The following is a 16,792-nucleotide window of genomic DNA, read 5'->3' on the forward strand; positions in this document are numbered from 1 at the left end:
GACCTATAGATTTTATTCTCATGTCTGTGTCACATCGTCCTTCTGAGTCTGCTGAGTCCTTTGCACATTACATGCATGATTTACGCAGGGAGATTAAACAAAGGATTAATTCAAGTAATATAAATTATAAACTTCAAGCAGACATGCACCGTCGATTCAGGGAATTTCAAGTGGGTGATGAGGTCATGGTCCGTATTAGGCCAGAGCGGATACCACCTAGTGCCACTAAGAAATTACATGCCCGCAGTGCAGGACCATATAAAATTTTAAACCGTATGGGTCCCAATGCATATGTTCTCGAGCTTCCACCTACATTGAATATCAGTTCTACATTCAACGTGGAAGATCTCGCGCCATTTAGAGGCCCACCTAATGATCCACACCTTGAGCCTCCCACTGATCAGTCCCCTGACCCATGGCCTATACCTGAGCCTTCCTCTCAGCCTGCACCCCGCATACCATCTGTACACATGAGAGTAGATCGAGGGCATTCTGGATGAGCAGATAGTGTCTACCGGCCACAGTGGATTCCAGAAGTTTCTCATCAAGTGGAAGGATCGACCTACATCAAACTACACGTGGATTACAGAGGCAGAGCTACAAAGCGTTACAGGAGTTTTGTCTCACCAGCGGTGAGACTTTCTCAGCCGGGGAGAGTTGATGCGGACATCAGAGTGTACCAGCATCGCTATAGGAGAGCCCCAGGCCTTGGCCCAACCCAGCCCACACTTTATTTAGGTGATCACTACTTGGGCCTAGCCCGTGTGTAAGCCCCGTATCTTAGACCGTACCATTCCATAGACTTCCGCGATCTTCCCGGTCGAATTTCGGCAACCTTCAACCCTTAACTGGTATTTGCGCGCGACCCTGATTCTCATGTCGTCAACCCGAGTCGACTCAACCCAGGACTTGTACCTTAGCGACCGCGTCATCGCCGCGGTTCCGATGCCGCGACTCACGCGCCGAGGCGATACCCTGGTTGGGAGATGTGAGCCAACGTTCGGTGCGAGGAAAACGCTGCACGTACGAATTCTGAGAGAATCTCTACAAGATGTCACATCAATCAATCAACCCATCAATCCCATCATGTCAAGTACACATCACCTTTCACCCATTCTCAAGCAAGCCCCAAAAGTCAAAAAGATCTTACAAACCCATGCTTTCTTACAACTTTTGTCTCAAAAGTCAAAAAGCATCTTACACTCCCATCCCTCTCTCTCCCATCCATCACTCCATCACACATCACCCATCCCTCTCTCTCTCTCTTTACAACTCTCTCTCTCCTTCATTTTCAAATAAATCTAAGCAACCCAAGAGCTCCTCACGTATAAGTCATTCCATGGAGAGAAAAATGCATATGTGAGGCCCACCTTTCCATCCCTAGATCTCTCATCCTAGCCATCCATTTCTCATCTTCCTCCATTAATGAGAAGCACAAGGAGCTAAGGGAGCCAAGGGAGCAAGAAGATCAAGTGGTGGGTGCTTTGATAGGGTAGTTTTAATCTTTTTTTTGATGGGCCAAGTGAGGCCAACCGATCAATGGTTTGGATCTCACTTTAGACCCTAAGATGTGGCCGATGGCCCACTTGGATCATCATGATCATTCCATGATGGGGCCATTCTCTATGGACCCCATCATGATGTTTATTTTCCTTGCATACCTGGGGTCATCTAGACCGTCTATTTTAATGGAGAAGGGATCTCCACCGTTGGATTTCAATTTAATGGGCCCACATGTACATGTAATGGGACCCACTTGATGTATGATTTAGTGCAAGGGAGGGCCCATAGTGCCGAGGTCCCTCCATCACGCGTGTCCCACTCCCTATATCTCTCTCTCTATCTCTCTATTTCATTTTCTTTTATAAGATCTTGATATGATTGTGTGGCCCACTTGAATAGACCCTACCATGAGACAAGTATTTTATCCAAACCATCTTCAAGTGGAGCCCACCTTATATGTATTGTACCCACACCACTTAAGCATGGGTGGTCCACCTGAGCAGGGCCCACCTTAGATATTTGTGTGCTTAGACCGTCCAGCGTCCTTGACGCTGGACGCTGTGATAAATATATATATATATATATATATATATATATATATATATATATATATATCACTTTGGTTTAGAACTTGAAGTGGACCGCTCACACAGGCCCCACCACTAATCCATTGATCCGATCCATGCCGTCCATCTCATTCCCTGGATCATTTTAGGCGTTGAACCGAAAAATGAAGTTGATCTGAGCATCTGGTGGGCCATAGCATAGGAAACCGTGGTGGTTACCATTGAAAAATCGCCTATTGTTTCTATTCACCAAAGGATATTCAATATTGGGCTCGTTTAGTTTGTATTAAGCCATGAGACCCGACGGTTGGGTCAGATTCATCTGATACGGGCCCCACTGAGGAAAAACCTCAGAAATTCAAAAAAATAAAATAAAATAAAACGGACGGGCGGACGGACAGCCACCCACGGCTGTAGCCATGGGCCCCACCTTGATGTTTATTTGTCATCCAATCCGTTCATATGGTGGGCCCTAAGGGTAGTGGACCACACTCCAAATTTCGGGTCCATCCAAGAGTCAGGTGGCCCACATCATAGGAAACAGTGTGAAGTGAACTCTACCATTGAAACCCCTTTTGGGTCCACAGAAGTTTAGGATCAATATGAAATTTGTTTTTCTACTTCAATCCAGGTCTGCGTGACCTTCTCAACAGGTTGGATGGAAAGCAAACATTATGGTGGGCCCCACATGGAGCCCACTGTAAATATGTGTTGTATCCCCACCGTCCAGGGATGGTGGGTGTGTTCATGTGCGCGCGTGTGTGGGTGTGTACGTGTGTGTGTGTGTGTGTATATATATATATATATATATATATATATTATATATATATATAGAGTCATGCTCTCTCAGCTTACTTGTGGCCTATGGTTGAGGCCCACTTTGATATATATGTAAGGCCCATCTCAGCTTACTTGTGGCCCATGGTTGAGGCTCACTTTGATATATATGTAAGGCCCATCTCAGTTTACTTGTGGCCCATGGTTGAGGCCCACTTTGATATATATGTAAGGCCCATGGGTCGAGGCCCATTTGATGTATTAGGGGCCCATGGTTTAAGGCCCATTAAAATGTATTGGGGCCTATGGGTTGAGGCCCATTTGATGTACATATGGGGCCCAATTGACGAGGCCCATTTGATACACATAAGGCCCATGAGATTAGGCCCATTTGATGCATTCTAAGGCTCACGGGTTATGGCCCATTGTAATGCACATAAGGCCCATTGATGTGGCCTACTTGTTGAATATAAGGCCCATATGATACAGCCTATTTGATGTATTTAAGGCCCAATGGGATGTACCTAAGGTCCATTGCAATGTGTGATCCCAACTCGGATTATGTAATGATGTTTACGACGGTCGTGCCTTGTGAGCAATGTTGGATTGACATCCACATTGCAAGTATAATCTTGGTTAAATGTCCACATTACAACTCTCCCTAGGGCCCATTGTTTGGCCCATAATTGTTGTGTGTAGGCCATCTAGGCCATTTGCATTGTTAGGATAGTGCATTACTTTATAACATGTATAGTATAGTTCCATAACTCATGATCATACGCCTCATATGTATGCTTGGTATGAGAAGTGACTGATCATAGCATATGCCTTCGGGCCGATTGTTTAGGGGCTCCCGGATAGGGTGTTGCCCTACATGAGCGCATGATACACGCAGGATTGTTGTATGACTGGATAGTATGATTCATGCATTCGCATTGTGTGATATGGTTACTGTACGCCCTAGCGATATCAGGGCTGTAGCCTCCACTGACGTATCGTGGTCGACAGGATCGAATACCGAAAATATTGTTCTACATGGGATGTTATAGATATCCCTGGGTAAAAGTCCATAAACCCTTATGGTACCAAGAGGTTGCTCCAACGTCTAGACCGAGTGGGTGCATAAGCGCCGAGTGCCGATTACCAGACGGTTGCGCTTTCCACTATGTCGTGGCCGGTTGGAAGGGGGTGCGGCCTTACCCGCCCGAGAGTAGGGGGCAATGCTAGGCTGAGTCTGACCAGCTCGAGGAATGGGTTCGCTATTGACGAGCCGAGCCCGATATTGGCAGGCGGATAGTGAGGTCTTTTCCACTCACCTTATTGCGCGCGATGGGGTGGCAATCTGGCTTGGAGTGTACTAGACCCCAGTGATATCCCAGATTTTGAGCTGTATTGATGTGGACTTAGATGAGGATTTGTATGCTTAAGTTGCATTTCGCACTGCATGGCCTTGGTAGGGCCGACATCATTTATGTTTTGCACCGTATGGCCTTGGTACGGCTATGGTATTCTTAGCATTCATCAGCATGTTCCGCGTTACTCTGATACTGCATAACTGCATTACCACCTTAAGCATACACTTTCACCACCACCCTCTAAGCTTTCTATAAGCTTATGCACGACCGTTGCGTGCAGATGACGTTGGATAGTAGCAGCGCTGACGCTTGGGCGCGTGGCAGATCATTTTGGAGTTTTTTTGTTCACCATCATTGTATTTCCCTTTATGCTCATTGTACTTGTAAAGTTTTTTATTATAGTGGAAATGTGATGGAGTTTTTGGTTGTTGTTGTGGGTTATGTCTTTGGTAATGCTTATTACGAATCAAACTGATGTTAAAAAAATCCTCCTCGTAGCATCCCAGGATCAGAACTTAGCGAATGGGTGCTGGGAGCCGAGAATGGAGTTCTACGGAGGCTGTCGGCACCGGATTAGGCGATTGGGAATTTTATGAGCCCGGTTTCCGAGTTTGGGGCGTGACACCGTGGGCCACTTTGAAGACCCCATGTGCATAGGATGTGCATCATGAAGGCCTCAAACTGGGAGGATGCACATGGGTTGCATTATTTGAAGTATCAAGATAGTTTTTTAGAGTTTTGGTTGAGATCCAACCGTTGGATGGCGTCTGATCACATGGTGGCCCACCATGTGATCAAGTCCTTTTTTCAGTTTTTAGTGTCCATTTATGTTTTGTTATTTTTCTACACATTTTGGTTGGTTTGGATTTCTTAGTGGGCCCCTAATTTGCTAGATTTTAAAAGGGGCATGTTGGTCATTTTACTTTTAATGTGAAAACTCTATTTTTTTTTATTATTTTTTTTAAAGTAACGATTTTTGGAACTGTTACTTACCTACAGGGATTTACGACATACAGTCGGATTTATTTGAGTTAATGTATGCCTTGTGTGTAATTTCTTGCTTGTGTATCAAGTCTCACACGTGGCCAGAGGATCAAATGACTTCTCAGAAAAGATTTTTTCACGGGAGCTATCGTCCAACGGTATTTTAAGCCCGTGCACATGGCGCACATGTATGATGATTCTAAAACATCAATATCTAGATTATTTTGATCGGCTGATCCTAACGTCCAATCAATGAACATGTGCCCTTGCAATTACAATCATTGTGAGAAATTGTATGATCCTCTGATCAAGGTAGCTTTACTAGTTTGTAAGTGGGCCAGGGTTCAGTAATTCAAATCATTTGTCCTTTTGGCCTCACGGTAGTTGGAACTTTACCCAAAATCAGAGTTGGGCATTTTATACCCGAACCAGTGGATCTGACCTGATCAAACCCGATCCGACCTAATTTGAACAGAACCGATGGTCAGAATCGGTCAGGATCGTGCAGCATAATCCAGATCCGAATTATTTTTGGGTCAAATCCGGGTAGGCCCTGTTTCGAACCGACCCGATCCGGAATCCGATCGATTGGATTTGATTCGAACCAGCCCGATCCGGACCGTCTACAATTTCTAAGTGCCTGTGTATGATCCATCAAACTCCACCAGAGTATTAAATTTTCTCGTAACTGCAACCCATGCTATAGCGGTTTTGAACAAAATAATGAGTTGGAAAAGCGGTTTTAAGTTTCCTGTTTGAAAATTCAGACCTATTCGGTATTTCTGCTTAGAAACTGGTCCAAATGGATTGGTTTAAATTTGTGGGTCCCACTATGATATATATGATGTATTTGTGCCGTCCATCCATTCTATCAAAACATTTTAAGGCATGGACCAAAAAATGAGGCCGATCTAACACTCATGTGACCCACACCAAAGGAAACAGTGGCCCTAAAAAGTTTTTAAAGGTAAGTATTTGATTTCCTAAATCCTGTGGTGTGGCCCACTCGAGCTTTGGATCTTCCTCATCCTTTTAAAAGGGTGCCGCATTGTAATGCCTCGGTTTTCAGAACTTGAGTACTCCACTCGTTTTCGAAAATCCGAGTGTTAACTGATAATCAAAAGATAATTAAACTAAATCAAAGTGTGTTAAAAGAACTAAGTGTAGTATAAATGTAACCCATCCAAAAACAATATTCACGGCCACTCAGCTAAAAAAGGAAATAAAAACAGCTATTGATTTAGTCCGTAAAACTCCGCTGCGTCCTGACGGGGTTCCTCTTCATAATAGTCTTCTCCCAATCCCGTAGGATCAGCATTCAAATCTGCCTCATTCGCACCCTCATTTATGCCTGCATTATCTGTACAGTTATATATTTAAAGGATGAGTGGCCAGCTCAGTGGGAACTCCCCTCAAGATTACACACCACTGTATTAACCAAGCATTGTTCCAGATAGTGAAACATACAAAACATTTCATGATGATCTTGTTTAAGTCCATGGATGCGTGAGTGCATGTCAACTGGGGGTGCACATCTAGTTGGTCAATGAATGGACCTTTCAAACAGTCGGTCCGATAAACAAGAGAATAGCCTTCCAAACAATCGGCGCATTCATGCATAGGGATGAGCCTTTCAAACAGTCAGCTTATCCCAACAAGGGAATGGACCTTTCAAACAGTCAGTCCATTCAGGCGAGAGAATGAGTCTTTTAAACAGTCGACTCATCCAACTTGCGAAGGAACGGGTCTTTCAAACAGTCGACCCGGTCAAGTAAGATAGTGGGCCTTTCAAACAGTCGGCTCACTTAAGCAATGAATGACTCTTTCAAACAATCGGCTCACTTAAGTAATGAATGGACCTTTCAAATAGTCTGCTCATTCATGCTAAGAGGATGGGCCTTTCAAACAGTCGGCTCATCCAAATAAAAGAAATGGACCTTTCCAACAGTTAGTCCATTCAAATAGGAGTGTCATATATGCATAATTAATTCCAATCATTATTATTCGAATTTGTAAGCAGCCAATTTGAGAAGACTTTCTAATAGGTATCATAGACCAAGGTTTATAAGCATGTATTACGTAATTATCCTTCAAGCAAAATTTGACATGCTACGTATATAGGTTCCCACAAAATAGATATTAAGCATGTAATTAATTTTAATACTATCGCAAATAGCCATAAAAGTAGAGTCATTAATTATTAGGTAAAAATTAGAGTTGAACTAACACATGAGTTAACATGGAAGAGGAAAGCTCAAGGGGTAGAACCCTCACTTGTAGGGTCGTGTTCGCGTTCTTGATCCAGGTCTTCTTGTGGCCCAATGTTACTCAAAGAATCTCCTAAAATTACAGTTTAAATTTGTCAGGTATTTTTACAGTTTTGTCCAACCAACAAGAAAGTTCAAAGGAATGCAACAACAAGGCCTTTTAGGCTTGTGCTAGGCCCACCATGTACTTATTCAAGCAAGGTGGTCCAACTGGGCTCAAGTTCATCCTTACCAAGGGTTGAACTGGTCCTCACACATGGATCTGATATGTATCCAATGGGTCCCACACATCAGGGCAAGCTCCAGAATCTTACTGCGGTCAATACAACAATTAAATAGGTGATGGGCTACTGGCCCAGCATCATATGGACGGCTAGGATTAACAGATACATCACAGTGAAGTCCCATGGGTGGTGCGGATATGCAACACATCATAAGGTGGGCCCCACCCATCCAGAGGGCTGGACGGTGTGGATAAGGAACACATATTAATGATAGGGCCCACCGTCATATGGACCGTGTCAATAAAAAACTTATATCAGTTTGGGATCCACTGCACAAATGGTGCAGATAAAACACTTATACTATGGTGGGATCCACTACACAGATGGACGTTTTGGATGAATCACATATACCAGAGTGGGGTCCACATACATGGCCCACCGTCATATGGACAAGCTCGTCAAATGGATAGACGGCTTAGATGGAACACGTCCATCAGTGGTGCTCTCCCGCAGGGTGTGGCCCACATAGGATATATATATGCTATATAAACATCTACACCTCGTGGGTCCCACGTGGATGTGGGCCCACATATAATATTTTATTATATATTACTTGTAATGGAGGGGTACTCCAGTTAATCACAACAGGTGGGTCCCACGTGGGGCCCACCACATGTGTGTGTGTATACACATATCACTTGCCATTATTATTATTATTATTATTATTATTATTATTATTATTATATATATATATATATATATATATATATATATATATATATATATATATATTTGTTAACGTGTACAGCAACCCATCCAGCACTGGACGCGCCCCTTTATGGACGGCCTGGACACAACGTCCATTGCTGGACGGTCTGATTTTGGTGCGGCCCACTCGTGGCTCAATGGTGCGACCCACCAGCATTTTGCAGACCGTTTTAAGGCCCATTCAAGCTGTCTTATGGTTTGTAGCACAGGCCACTGCAAAGCCGATACTTCAGCTACTCTGGGAGGACTCGGGACTCCTCTGGGAGCTGCTTTCGGCCCACATCATAGCCCCAAACATCTATGTTCTCATGCCGTCTGCAAGGTGCATTCTCTGCTACTTTTGAGCGGAATGAGCGGTTGTCTTTTAAGCAGAGTTTTAGCTCCCTGCTAGGCCTGGTTTTCCAGCCGTTTCATGGCCTGCTTGTGGGCTGGTTTTCAGCTCGTTCTGCGACCCAAAACGTGCTGGTTCCGGCCTTGTTTCAGCCCGATGAACGGCCCCTGATGGAGGTCCGTTCTCAGCCCGAAACATGGCTGGTCCCACCTTGGATTGAAGGTCCATTCAGGGACCAGTTGCAGCCCCACAAATGGCCCATCAGAAAGGCTGGTTCCAGCAATTCTATGGGACGGTTTTTTTTTTGTCCAGATGGTGGGCTATTTCTAGTCCATTTCCCAGGGTAGCTTGATGGGTGGAACACAGCCAATGGACGGTCCGAAGATAGGCCCAACCTCTGTGCATTTTTCGGCCCATTGTGTAGTTGAAACAAGGCCTGGTTGAGAAGATCAAATGGCCTTGCTGTAATGGGGTCAAGACAGACTGACGTACCTGGACTTCCACGCTCAAGGAGTAGTGCCAGCAGCAGTGTAGTGGCTGCAATGGCGGAGCTTCTGGTCTGCACTGACCCAACTCATACCGAGTTAAAATGGTCCGGGTTGGTGCAGTGCGGCACCGAGTACGCCCACAGTCTTGCTCTCTTCCTTTCACTCTCTCACCCTCTCTGTTTTCTCTCCTTTTTCCTCTATTTGGCAGGTGATTACAGGCTTCACTGACCCGACTCGGTCCGACTCGGTGCAGTGCGGCTCCAGATTTACACCCGACTCTAACTCTCACACACCCTCTTTGTCTACGAGATTGCTTGGTGTTGATCCCGAGGGAATAGGGCTCTATTTATAGAGCCAGAGTCACGCCCATCTCTCAATGGATGGTCCAGGTGCAACTGGATTGGGCCCACATTTACTCCATTTCTGTCCAGTGTGAAGATGATCTGACGGTGGGGAGATGTTTCTGCCACCATGGGCCATCGAACGGACGCCTTAGACCTAAAAGTGGGGCCCATTGTTTCATGATGGATTTTCCGACTAAACGGGGAAGATGGCTGCCTGCCAATGGCAGATTTTTATTGGTGGTAGATCTTGTCGATCCAACCCGTTTGGAGGGATCGGATGCACCCTAGGATCGTTGTGGGGCCCATTTATCTTGTCCCAGATCGAGTTACAATTGACTCGTGAGATTTTACCGCCACAGCTTGTTTCTCGTGTGGGCGGAGGGTTTTTCTCGTTTATCTGCTGGTCGCTGCTACTGCCCTAGAGGAAACGGTGGAGATCGCTCCATGTGTCCTGGAAGAAGGGCTCAGATCAAGCCGGATGTGATTTCCCAACTGGGATTCCTACCCCATTCGATGGCTGAGATCAGAGGAGGGCTGCGGTCGCGGATCGCTGACGTGGAAAGGACCTTGTAACGGCTCTTTTCGGAGAAAATGGTTGCCCATTCGAGGCCGTCCGCTGCACGTTTGCATGCCCGTGTGCAGAGGGTGATTTGGATACTTAGGTTTTGGTCGCCCGGACCTCACCTGCCCAATGGATGGATTGGATTGTTTGAAGGATGGCTCGAAGTAGGCCACAATACGTTCTCAGCGAACGTCTTCCTGACGTTCTTTGCCCGAGCATAAGTAAGATTTCATGGGCCCTATTTTTTGTCATTATTGTGGTCTTCCTGACGTCACAAGACCGATGGACGGTCTGGATTCTGTATATTCTGATCGAAATTGGGTCACAAACCATCCAGATGGACGGTTCTCGGTCCAGCCCGACGTTAGGAGGATTTCCCCTCTCTTTTCAGCAATTCGTCGGTCAGCGGCAGTTTGAGCGCCTTGGTTGTTGGGTGCATGTCGTGCACTTACACCTATAATGCATATGCAGCTAGTGTGGACCCCATCGTGCTGGGATTTCGCGATCTAAGCCATCCATTCTTCTTGGTGGTCACACACAAGGTGTTTGGTCATCAATAAGGATGACCCGATGCCTGGAAGGCCCCCAAGTTGTGATTGAAGTGTTATTTCCGATTTTTTTCGGAGAATTCTGAGGGTCAGATTCCTCTAAGATTGGTTATCAATGGTCGAAAAGGGATCCAGGGGTGATGGGTACGTTCAGGCTTAGCTACTTGGCCTGTTGAGTGTCCTTAGTGTGTGTTGTCGTGTTCGAGCATTAAGTTTCTTTTTACCTTAATTCTCATTTAGTACTTAGGCTTATTATCATGTTAACATAGGTTTTAATGGTAACACCCACATACCAGAGGTGCGGGGTGTTACACACATCACGTGGACTGTTTAAATTTTATGCCCAAGACACGTGTGCAAAGGTGCGCAGGGTACTCACATATGAAGGTGCGTAGGTGTGTGTGTGTGCATAACGATTCGGATTTGAGATGCCCTGTAGCTGATAGAGAGGCTGCATTTCTGGTAAGTGCACCTAGGTTTTGAGTTATATATGATTTCAGCCTGTGGATACCCATTGCACCTAACCGACTCAGTACGGACTTGACCCAACTCGGTGCCAGATTAGTCCAAGCCAGACCCGAACTCGGATCAGGTCAAGCATGTTGGACTCCATACTGAGTCGGGTCGAGCTCTTGTCAGGTCTATTTCAAAATTAGATCGAGTCAGGTCAGCCCTAACTTGGTCCGATTCGATTCCCAGCTCTGTTTACAACCGCTTCTCTACCCATTTCTCCCACATCTTGCAATTCACTTTGTTCACACCCCAAGTATAGGGTTGTGATGTAGTAATAAACTCGGTAAGACCGAGGTCGAATCCACAAGGACTGAAACCTGTATGTATTCTGAAAGTAACCAGAACTAGAACTAGGGGAAGATGAAATCTAAATCAGGCGAATATGAGGGAATAATGGTAAAAATATTAATCTAAAATTTGTAGAAATCAAAGGTGGGAAAGTAGGGTGCAAAGGATCCACTTGTAGAGATCAGGGAGATTAATGCTTGATTCAAGAACACAACTGGAATCAAAGTCTCATCTTCATCCAGTTAGAGGATATAACGTCAAAATCAAAATCTGAACTTCCTTTGATTCAGTTTTCAAGAGAAGATAGGTACGAGAATTAGAATTGACTTCATCACAAAACTATGCCCATGAGACAAAGCAAACAACAGAATTTAACCAATCCACATCTAATCTAAGGGATGTATGAATGTTAGGAAGGATTCCATCATCCAACCATGCCCAGGAGACGATAGTAAACAACAGGGTTCCCAAATTCACAAACCTTATAATGAAAAGAACATACTCAAAGCTATCACAAATCTATTGTAATTTAAGTCACAACAAACCATTAAAAACTAAAAGCATATCTTATAATCAAACTAGAATCAAGAGGGAGTGGATTGATCTAAGGTATGCTATCATTGTTGTCCTCTTCTGGATCCTTAGGCTTTTCAGCCCTAACTGGAATGGTTTTGTCAATGATCTTCCCACTCCTAAGAGTGGTGATGGATTTAGCTTGTTCCATCTGATTTGAAGAACTAGGGTCACTTATTTCATATTACGGGTTGGGATTGGGAAGAAGTTGAGTAAGAAGCATCCCCTTTCCCACAATTGCTAATTGTGACTCCATCCTTTGCACAGACGACACAAGCGCGTTCTAATTACTGATCTGATTTCTTGGATTGCTTGTGCCATATTCTGATTAAGTAGCTCTTAGTCTTGAATGTGTTTTAGAACCGGATCCTCTGAGGTTTCACTTGATTTGGAATTTGATTAAAGAAACCTTGAGGGGTAGTAGTTTGTTCATTCCTCCAACTGAACTTTAGATGATTTCTCCAACTAGGATTGTATGTGTTAGAGGTGGGTCCATTGAAAGGCCTTTGGTAATTATTTAGAGCATTGGATTGCTCAGTCAATACCTCTTGAAAGGCAGATATAGTTAGAAAATTTTCAGTTGTGTGACTGTTACAACCACAAATACCGTAAACAACTTCCTTACCCTTATCCTTTCATGATTCCATGGCCTCGAATTTCTTTATGAGATTAGCCACTTTAGAATTGAGATCATCATCCTCTTTCAGAAGGTATACTCCGCTCATTTCCTTTAATTGAGTGGGCCTAGAAGTGGTATTTGATTTTATGTATGTGTCTCATGCTTGTGTGTTTTCACTACCAGAAAACTATGCAAAGGCTACGGATAAAAGTCATAGCTAAAGGCATATGGCTATGGTTATAGTCCGTAGCACGACCGTAGCCATTGGTACCATAGCCATAGGTCTTAAAGCTATGGCTATGGATTTAAACTGTAGCCATAGAAACAATAAGTACGGCTTAAATCCGTAGCAATATTGTCCGTAGCTCTAGAGTATATACAGCTACGGATTATATCTGTAGCTAAAAGTAGAGCAAGAACCGTAGCAATAAGCTAAAATTAGTAAAAGCTACAGTTTTGAGATAAAGGGCTACGGTTAATAGCCATAGCTACTGCCTATTTTTAAAAAAAATAATAAATAATCAAATAAAATATAATAATGGCATATCTTACCATTGTAGTACATGCCCTGATAGATCAACTCATATAAGCTAATATGGATAAATACTTTATGGCTAAATCATTCATTCATTCAATCAAACACAATTATTCATTCATTCAATCAAAAATACAACCATTCATTTTAGTCCATTTACAAAAGTACAATGCCAACATAATAGTTATATGTCTATTTAAAGTTCTCATTGACAGCAAGATTCAATGCCTTCTCGCAGCCAAATAGCTTCTCAACAATCGCAAGCGAGAACTCCATGGATGTGCCTTTACTGGTTATCAATTCGCCATCAACTAACACCCTATTCCCAGCTTTGCTTTGATTTGAAAGCTTACTGCACATGGCTGAAAATCAAATTCATCATACAAACAATGTAGTCATATGAAAAAGTTATGCCGCAAAACTGAATAACTAAATTATGGAGAAAAATGACAACAAGATGACATAAAAAAAGAAAGACAATACTCAGGAGCATACACTGATCTTCTCATTTTTGAACAAGCAAAATCTACAACAGCCAAAGACAAAATAAACATTAAGCTATTCAAAATACCAAGTAATATAGGTATAGCAATACCAACTAAATTTGTAAAAACAGAATAAATCACCCATTTCAGCTAAACTCAGCCAATGACTTGGGTAGAGTCATTCATATGGTCAAGGTGTCCACTAGTAAAAGTTAGGGTGCTTCAAAACTCCATATTTCTAAAGTTACTTAATCAAGCCTACATTTACTTAATCAAGCCTATCACGATGGTCCTTTCCCATTCATGCAACTCATTACCTCATCTTTATTTCATTATACAGGTGAAATACCATGCCTCATAAATCAAGAGTCATGGTATGAACATTTATGAATATCCCACAAAATAAAATAAAATAAAATTGGACGGCAGTCATCAGTTGATCATACAAGTAAAATACCATGTCTCAAAAATCTAAAGTCAGAGTTTGAATATTTACAAATATCCCACCAAAATAAAAGGAAAGAAATTTTGAAAGGCAATTATTGGTCAACAACTTCTCTAGAATCAGGTGAACAATACTCAACAATATACATCAAGAAACTTCACAAATTACTCCCAGCGGACCTGCACAGTAATGTCATAATCATTATCATCTCATAATGGCAAAGAATTATGAAAAAGATGATACTGCTGGAGAGAGAGAATTACAATAATGTCATCTTTCTCATATTTCTTTGCCATGTTCATCATCTCTCTTAAATTTGGCAACTATATCCAAAACCATAAGCAGTAGTGAAATGAGCTCCCTCTAAATCTGGTCTGAAACACCACATGCCTATCTGGTGTTTCAGAGATGGAAATAGACGTATGAGAGGAAGAAATATAGTAAAGGATTTCCTTTTAATTTGAAAAAATTCAAACACTAAAGATTACATATGAACCATTTTAACTTCCAAGTCCACTACCTCAGATATGTAAAGTGGCACAATGGCAGATGAGTGCCTATCCCAATCCCAGAAAGTAAATGACCAATTATCATCGTTTGTACACTATGGACTGTAGCACTGCAAAATTTTGCTAAGCACATTACACAAAATACCTTGCTACTACTAAATCCAATTTTACAAACTTACAGTCAAAGGATATGTCACAGACCAGAGAAATGCTCCAACTGCAAGTGGGATTGCATCTAGTTGAAAAGCCCTTGTTCTACCAAATTTATCACTTGGTTGAGTGGAACAAAATTTAAACATTACTTAATAAAAAGCACTTTAAGTTAAGAGGTTTGTATACATTCTACCTGAAGGAACAGTGATAACTCAAGCATCTATTGTTACTTTATGCAACAATGACAATAACAATTCTATCATAGCAATGATTCCCGACAAGAATTTTACCTCAATACATATTGATGTTGCACAAAAGTAACAGATCTTGATTCCATTCTCTCCGGCTTTAAAAAAAAACTCTATTATTGTCAAGACAATAAGGCACACCATTAGGAGAGGGGCACAAATGGCAACTGCATCATCTTAATTCATAGTAGATGCACCCACTTTAAATTAGATCAGTGCCTTGTTTGGAAAGTGCAGAAACCCCATTCCCCATAATGGAGAAAGTCCATCAAACTAGCTCCAAGTGGCAAGTGTGTGCTCATTTTTAGATAAGGTCAACATTCCACCAATAACCAGTGTTTTTATGTACCCAAATGTGGTTTGATTTTTTTTCCAAGGACTGAGTTGGCCTCAACCTTGTCAGAATCTTTGCGATAATGACCAAAACTCCTACAAATTCAAAAATCTTTTACTGATTGGATTCCCTTGAGAGTTTTAGGATTTTTTTAGAGTTTTAGGATTTTTTTTTTTCTTTTTTTTTTTTCTTTTCATGGGTGTGGTAACTGGAAAACTGAGTCAGACTTTCATAAATGGAAAGCCCAAAAGACATGTTACAGTTTGTCAGCCAATGAGATCTAAGTCAATGCCATGGTCTGGGTCTAGCTTTATTCCAGTGGTTACGCTTAATCTAAAGAAATGTTTTCTTGCCCTTTGGCCATTATCATTGTTATTATTGTAATGACTGGGGAAAGTCAGGGGGTGAGAAAGTGAAAAAGACAGAAAAATAAGAAGCGGATAAAATCCAAGGCGTTCATTGACACGGCTTAAATCTACTTCATTCATTTATAAGGATGTATATTTTTAAATTTTAAGAAATACCACTAATTTATATTAGAAATATCATTTAATATCTGGTCGAATCTCTCCTAAAATAAATTGCATGGGCAAAAATGTCACAGCTCTTTACTTTATACGTTGAAGAGATTAACTATTATTATAATTATTGTTACTAGTGTATGCAGTGCAGTATAGAGAAAGACTTAAGGGAAAAGGTGAGGCTACAGGCAAATGATTATGCTTTACAACAAGCATATGATGTGATCCTTTTTAAGGCCAAGTAGATATTTTAGCCAAGAGCCAATACCTAATTACAATCAAGAAATTAAGGCTAAGGCTAGAAATGTAGCCACTACTATCCAAGAGAAAGGTAGCCACTACTTCAACTTCACCTAGACATTTGCTCCTTAATGACCTTGTTTAGTTTATGGTAGCAGCAGGCCTGAATCAAGTTTCAGACCTTGTTTAGTTTAGTTTAGTTTTATTAATATTATCATTATCATTTTTGGAAGGTAGTTTCATGGCAAGTTGATTCAGATGATCAATTATCTCGCTGATCTGATCTTCTAACTAGCTGATTCATTTACATCAATTGTATGGCTAAAGTGAAAATAATCAAATTCATCTAGCAATCATAAGAGGGAAAAACAATCACATTAAACTCACTTGATCAATGAGGAGCTTCCAGTTTGATGAGCCTCAGCAATGGCCAGTGTTTACTTACCTGGAATGCACCAGACTGTCGAATTGGTTGGGATTAGAACTCATCACTGAACAGGACGGGTTTTTGGCTGGGACTGAAACTCCTCAGTGAATGGGTCAGTTCAATAAAAACACAAGAATACCATTTTATTAAGAACATGCAAGTTCACCAGGCTAAAGAAAACACAG

This window comes from Magnolia sinica, chromosome 18, assembly GCF_029962835.1.
Source record: "Magnolia sinica isolate HGM2019 chromosome 18, MsV1, whole genome shotgun sequence".
In the NCBI taxonomy this organism is placed as follows: Eukaryota; Viridiplantae; Streptophyta; class Magnoliopsida; order Magnoliales; family Magnoliaceae; genus Magnolia; species Magnolia sinica.